Below are 8,276 nucleotides of genomic sequence, written 5' to 3' on the forward strand. Positions count from 1 at the left end.
CATCCTATCCGACTTATCCTAAAAAACCGTCAAACAAAAATTCGGCCTAATTAAAAATCGTGTTTGACTAGAAATAGATGAACCATTTCGAATCAATTTTTTTTCCCATCTTTTCCTTTTTTACATTTTTTGTTTTTGTTTTTTGATTTTTTCTTTTAACTTGTGAGAACCCGTAAATTTCCTTATTTCTAGGCCTTATTTTAATTATTTGCATGCCTTTTATGCATTTTCTTTATTAGAAAATTTTCTAAATAATTTTTATGAGTAAATATAGTTTTTAGAAGATTTTTCTAGTATCGGTTAGATTTTGAGAAACTAAGAAGGTATATCGGACGTGGGACCCACTAGTGCAAAAAGTTCGGAAAAATTCGGCCTGTTAGGTTAAGTTTTGGATACTGGGTTTAATTTATCGGGTGCTAAGAGATAATTAGAGGTTACCAAGTGGATTGGTGTGAGAGGAAACAAAGTCAGATGCATTAAATAGGGTGACAAGTGTCACCATATGATTAAATCTTGCATTTTGACTACTATTCACCTTTTTACCAATTGACCAAATAAACAAAAAAATTACCAAAAACATCTTCATTTCAAGCTTAGTGTGGCCGGCTCTCTCTCCAAGCAAAAGAAAGGAAAAACTCTCCAAGTTCATGCTTCAATCTTGCTCAAATCCAACAAATCAACCATTTAATCTTGTATTGTCTCCATTAAACTCCTTAAGTGAGTGGTTGTGAGGTGATTAGTGGAGTGGTTTGGAGGATTAAGGTGCCAAGTTGTTCCTTTTCTTGCATTTCAAGGTGAGTAGCTAGGGAATGCTTCCTTTGGTCTTGATAATGTCAAAGTAATGATTTGTGTTGATTAAATGTGTGATTGGGTGAAAGATTCTTGAATTGGGTTGAGATTGGTGAATTTTTCTGATTATTTTATGAAATTTCTGTTTCATATGTGTAATATGGTGTGGCTTTGTATGATGATGGGAATTGATCTAGAATGAAGCTAGAAGGTGTAAATTGTGGTTAATTGCAGAAAAATTTCTGTTTTGGAAGGAAATTGTGGAAGTTAGGGTTTCATTTCCCCTCATTCTGCCTGGCACTGTTCCTCATAGTTAGAGGCCGAATTAGCCTTGGGTTAAAACATAAAAGTTGTAGGGAATGATATTTTATAGATGCCTACAAAATTTCAGGTCAATCGGAGCAATGTAGCTTATGAAAAGACTGAAATACCCCTGCTACCCTGTTTCTACCCGAACTTGGTAATCAGCTTTGGTAATTGGTTAATTTGATTGAGAATGCTTCTGATTTGGTTATTGACGCCTTCTAAAGAAATGTATCCTGGTGTCTTAGCTTTCGGATGGCTTTGGAATCACTTGATTTGGACTTAGGTAGCCTGACTTATAATGTTTGAGCCAGAATGCGGTTTCTAAACCTGTTTTGACGGTGCTGGTTTGGTATATTGATCTTTTGACCTAGTTGCACGACAAACTGGACTGAGTAGCCTTCTTCAACATTGTAGCCCTACCTCTTAGCTTCGAAACGGTGTGTATTTCACCTCCATCCGATAATCGTAGTGCCAATGGTGCCAAAACCGCAAAATGATGTCAAAAACTGTTTTTATGGTTTAGAGCTTAATTCCATTTCCGGATTTCCCTGGTTTACTCTAGTGCTTATACATTCTTATGGAGCCCTATTTTGGTAGTATGTGGAATTGGTTTATGACTTGTAATCGAGTCTTATTGTGCTTATTTGAATATTTTAGGGCGTGACGGTGAGTAAAGACGCTCTTTGGGCGGAAGTTTACGAAATTCCACTTGCTTGCTTGGTGAGTATACTACTCACTTGTTTGTTTATAATGTGGCTTTATTATATTGAACTTGATGCCTTGAAGGCTTATTTGCACTGTTGAAACTGATTAAATGAGGGTGTACTTGATCGCCCTCACCCCTTTTTGTATTATATACGACTGTCTACTGTTTCACTGTGGTACTTGAACTGTACATGGAAAACTGGATTTGGTGTCGTTTGGACGAGGATCCAACGGCTTTTACTGTTACTACTGAGCTCAACCCCATTGGTAGTCGATTGAATCGAGCCAGCGAGGGCTTGGTCGTGAAAGTTGACGAGCCATGGGGACTGTTATATGGAATCTTGTAGTAGTGAGACTCTTGATTCCGGTATACTCGAGTATTACCAAATTTATACTGTTTGGAGTTCGGGCCCGGTAGGGGTATGTTGGGTGGAAGGATTGGAAGTAAAGTGGAGCCTACGGTTGGTTACTTTGTAAACATTGACGGAGGGTCAATGAAATTCGATCAAGTATACAAGCGAGGAAAGGGGCTCTTGAGAGCCGTCCGTATCCTTTTACCAAGTTTATTAATATGTGATCTTGGTTTACTTCTTTATTGAATGAATTGGGGTGAAAGTCTTATGCTTATATGAACTTGGTTGCTTGAGTGATAGTATCTCACTGGGCGTAAGCTCACTCTATTCCTTTTGTTTTCCTTACAGGAAATTGAATACTTTTGGAAAGGCTATGAATGATGGTTGCCGAGTTGAGCTTGTGTGAATGTATTTTTGAATGGCTCCTTTTGGGCAAAACCCTAACTGTATTTTGATCTAATTATCTCGCTTTTGTTTTGTAAATTACAAACGTATGTATATAACACTGCTTAACCCTGTTTATGGGTCTTATTTGGTTTGGAAATATTTTTCCGAGTGATATGACATGGCACCCACTATTCACCGACGGTTTAGTTTGCGTTTGGCTATTTTGCGATTTCGGCTTGTGTGAGGGCGTATTATTTTCCCAAAACGTCTTAGATCGTGTTTGCCTGCACCGTTAGTCCTGGCGAGAGTTGGGCAGGCAGTCCGCTAACCTCTTTGGTTCGCCTTAGGGGAAAGTGGGGCTGTCACATAACTACTCTCAAATATCTTCACATATCCTACCATAAATCTCTCTCAAACAACTCCAATGGAAGATCTAAGTTCAAAAAGGGATAAAACATACAAAAAAAGAAAGGAAAAAAATTCACCTAGAAACATTTTATCAATTTTATGATTTGATCCCTAGAATACTAGAAAACTATTATTACACCTAGAAACATTTTAGAACTTATAGGTACAGCCCTAAATTCTTGTATTCCTTTTCAAATAAGCCCTTCAATTTGGTTCTAAACTTGTTGAATATGCATTAAATTGTAAATTGCATAAATTTCTACTTAATTATACTACCTTATTTGTATTTTTTTTGTAAAGTATCTTAGAAACATCAAACATACATTGAACCTACCTTTCTTAGTATTAATATGTTTTTAGAAATTTTAGGCATAAATTTGGCCGGATTTAAAGGGTATTTTTGTCCATTCAAATTTGAAGTTTCGGGACTAGCATCAAAAACCCTAAAAGAGGTAACCCTTCAATTTTTTAAGCACACCTTAGATTTTTCTTTACAAATCCTTTGAAAATCGAGTTTTACCAAAAGATTTTGACAATGAAGCTTTTAAATGGTTGGGAAAAACACCACATGCAAGGCATGGTGTAAGCTTTTTTCTTATGGGTAAAACTCGAGTTTCAAAGGATTTGTGAAGAAAAATCCAATGATGTACTTAAGAAATTGAAGAGTTACCTTTTTTTAGGATGATCGATGCTGGTCTTGATGCTTCAATTATGAATGGATAAAAATGCCCTTTAAATCCAGCCAAAATTATGCCTAAAGTCACCGGAAGTTCTTAAAGTGTGCAGTTTTAATTATTCAAAGGTGAATTGGAAACAAAATTTAGACAAGGGACCAAAAGTAGACAACAGCAATAGTTTGGGTTCCCCAGGTTTTTTATCCTAAAATTAAATATATTTATGACATCATACTTTTAGTGATGTCATCCGGTTCTTGGATGGGATCGAACCCATTTGCCCTTGACCCCTGATCTCGATCGAGTCGATTGCTAGTCCGAGTTTCAAAACATTGGTTTCAAGCCCTACTTTGTCTTTCCATCAACCTCTTCCTTGCTTCTTCCTACTACTTATCAATGCTTTTGAAGACCCAAGTTAGTCGATCAATGATTATTCTTGTCCAAACTCCGCTACAAATTGCCAAGCATTTGGTATTGAGTTAGAAATTTTGAGATGTGTTACTAATCTTTTGAAAGATGAGTTTTCTTATTTTTGTTAAATTATTGTAAAAATATATTAACATTGTTTTTATTTCTATCCAAATCCATATAATCATCTATTAAGAGTTGGAAATCAATCAAGTTGACTCAGTCAAAATGTAACTCAAACAAGGTTAACATCGAATTCGAGCTGATTTGGCGTGCCAATCGAGTCAAACTAAATATCAATTAGTTGACTTGCCGAGTCAATTTTAATCTATATATTATTAATATTTTTTAAAACTACATGTATGTCTCCAATAATTTTATTTCTTTAGCATGACATACCTATTTTATCTATTTTAAAAATATAAAAGAATATTTTTTATTTTTATTTGAGGTTGATTTGACTTTCTAATCAAATTTGACTAAACTTAGACTTGAGTTTGAACTGAAAATCAAATTTCACATTAAGAAATCATTGAGTTTGGGTTTGGTAAAATTAAGTCAAGCTTAACTTGATCAGACCATAGCTTGAATCGCCGTTTACAAATCTAAAACTAGGAATTTTCTTCTTCACAACTTCATCAACCTATATTAGTTCTTGATTAAAAGTTAGCATTTATTTAGTTTACATAATTCATAATTAAAGTTATTTCTTGCAAAAAAATTTATGTGGATCATCATTAGAGGTTAAATATATGGTTCCTTCAAATGGGACTACAAGAACTTCCAACATCTAATCTCATGGATAGATCAATTTGACTACAAGAACTTCTCACATCCTCTACTGCAAATCAAGAATATCTATTTCAAGTTTGAAAGCAATCTTCTCAACTAATTTCTAATAAGATGAAATCTAATTAAGCAGATCTACTCAGAGGATTCCCAAAAAGAATTAAGAAATCCTTACATGTTTTGCCTCCAAAGTCAAAACTGTCCTCTCCTTATTTTACCAATTTTGACTATCCAAGTAATTTATGAGTTCTCTTTGTTTTTTTCATTTTTACAATAACAAATATCAAAGTATAGATTGAAATCCTACATTTTTCCCTTTGTGAGGGGTTACAATTGGATATTTGGCGTACCTAAGTCTACTTCTATTAATTATTTTCAAAAGTATTTTTCTTATTTGTTCGGAAAGCGTGCTATCTTAAAAACAAACTTTGAACTTTTTTCCCAATTAAATATTTGTTTAGTCTAACTAACAAGTGTAACTAAAAACCACATATTTGTAATCAATGAGATGTTCTATTTTTTTTATTATTAAACACATTTGAACATGTTAAAATCTAAATCCATTGAATTTAAATGTTGAATTGGGTTATCAAATAAGAAGTTTCAAAATATAGTCTTTAGTTTGGAGGAAGGGATGGGTTGGGTGGTTCAGAGGGTGGAAATATGAGTGAGAGATTTTGGGTTCCAACCCTTCTACTTACACTAAAAAAAAGAAAAAAAGATGCCACCCAAGTTTTCCTTGAATTGGTATTTACAATGTCTACCTAATGTTATTTCTTACTAAAAGAATTCTTGTGGATCATCATTGGAAGTTAGATGTACGGATAATTCAAGTGGACTACAAGAACTTCCAACATCTAACCTCATGGACAGATCAAGTGGACAACAAGAACTTCTCACATCCTCTGTTGCAAGTTAAGAATATCTATTTCAAGTTTGAAAGTAATCTTCTTAACTAATTTCTAATCGCATGAAATCTAATTAAGCCGATCTACTTAGAGGAACTCCAAAAAGAATTTAAAAAAAGTCCTTACATGTTTTGCCTCCAAACTCTCTTCTCCTTGTCTTACCAAATTTAATTAACCAAGTAATTTATGAGTTCTCTTTTTTTTTTTTTTTAATTTTTGCAATAGCAAATATCAAAGTATAGATTCAAATCCCACATTTTCCTCTTTGTGAGTAGTTACAGTTAGACATTTAGTGCAATTGAGTCTACTTTTATTAATTACTTTCAAAAGTATTTCTCTTAATTGTTTGGAAAATGTACTATCTTATAAAAACACTTTGAACTTTTTTTCCCAATTAAATATTTGTTTAGTCTAACTAACAAGTGTAATTGAAGGCCACATGTTTGTCATTAATTAAAATGTTCTAATTTTATTATCAAATATGTTTGAATATGTTAAGATCTAAATTTATTAAGTTTACGTGCTGAATTGGATTATCAAATAGGAAGTTTCAGAATGTAGTCTTTAGTTTTAACAAGTGCCATCCAAGTTCTCCCTGAGTTGGTATTACAATTGTCAACTAGTTGGTGATAAAGTTGGTTGTTCGTTAGAGACACTCATTGAAGGTGCAAATGATTGTAAGAGCCTGTATGTTTAATGCAAAAATATGAAATAAAAGAAATGAATTTTATATTATTCACCAAGATGCAATTTTCTAAATTTATTAGTATGTGAGCACACCAGAATAAATAGAGTTTTCCGAAAAAACCTGCTAGTGGAGGCAGGCCTCCTAGGGATAAGAGACATAGGGCTAAAGAGAGAGCCAAAAAAGGATCTTTCGTGTATAATCCTGCATAATTTCGAATGTTATCTGTTCCGGTACGTAGACCAAATAATACAATGCAAGCAAAAGTTCCTAGATTCATGGAGGTATAGAAGAGCATATAAGTTATCATGCTTGCATATCCATCATTTGAGTCTCCAACAATTATTCCAATAATTACATATCCGATTTGACCTATGGACGAATATGCAAGCATACGTTTCGTGCTTGTTTGAGTAATAGCAATGAGATTTCCCAATATCATGCTAAGAATAGCTAGGATTTCCAGAAGAAGATGCCATCCGTTTTAAGTTGGATTCTAAATTTGACAATATACCCAATGACAAAAGCGATGATCAAGTGGAAATAGATTTTTTTTTTTGTATGTACACTATCCAAATATCACATTATAATTTATATCAAACAAATCTAGCTTAGGCCCCAAAAAAAAAAATCCAAGCCAAGGCTGCCAATTGGCAACAAAAAGGAGAGTTTAGAATAGCTTCTCTTTTCTTATTATGCATGTATGTTTGCGTAATTAACTAACAAGTTGTCAAACTAATATTTAAGTATAAGATTGTAAAATTCGAGAGATTTATGTTTCAGGTGTTTCTTAATATTAAACATAAGTACAAACTTCAGATTAAAGTTTCATTCATGGACTATACGATTTTTGAAGGAGAAAATAATGATATAACCGACAAATGATCACTTGTGTTATAATTCTTTTTGGCTAAGTAAATTTTTTCTATTTATTCTTCTGCAATTTCAATAAAAGCTTTTAAGAAATGTGCGTAAAAGGTTACTAAATTTTTCTAAAGTTTTACTTAGGCCTCTATAGTCTATACTATTATTTTTGTCTACCAAGTGACAAAAATGCCCCCATAGATGTGATGTACAGCTTATGTATCTAAACTCCATCACCTCTGACGAAAAAAAAAAGGCAATGGAAGAAGCCAAAATGTTTGGATGACTTTTAGTGCCCTTGAATGGAAATGTTTTTCAATCCAGAATACATTTCCACCCAAAATCGTAGGGAAAAAATTTATTGTTCTAAAGTTTTGGTAGAAAAGTTAAAATAAAATGTTCATTCAATTTTCAACATTTGGCATAATCAATATTTAGATGTCAGAATATAATATACTAAATATAGATTTGACTTAATTGCCCAAAATTAGTTTATAGGGCATAATATATCTTACTACTTTTTGTTTTATTTATTTTATAGTAGCACTTGTCTATTTATGTGAAATTTTAATTTCTTTAACTTAAAACATAGATGAGAATTGATATCAGAATTCTTCAATTATAATACTGGATTCATTCTATAACATAGATTTTTAAGTTAAAATTTTGCATTTACTAGCAATATAATTGGCAACATAAGATATAAATTACATGAAATCAAACAATTATAATTTGTTTTTAATCTATTTCAATTATTATATGAAATTCAAAAGAAAATTCTTGCACTTTTTTCAAATGTCAAAACATAAAGTGTCTTCAAACATTTGTTTCCTAGTATAACAAAAAAACAAAAGAAAAATTAATTATTACAAAAAATTACATTCAAATATTAAATAAGCTTAAAAATAGTCTAAGATATTGTGATGCAGGATAAATATTTATAAGGATAAATTTGACATTCTACTATTTAGACATTATAGGATGAATGTGGGAAGAGATT

Source organism: Coffea eugenioides, chromosome 7 (assembly GCF_003713205.1).
Source record: "Coffea eugenioides isolate CCC68of chromosome 7, Ceug_1.0, whole genome shotgun sequence".
Lineage (NCBI taxonomy): Eukaryota > Viridiplantae > Streptophyta > Magnoliopsida > Gentianales > Rubiaceae > Coffea > Coffea eugenioides.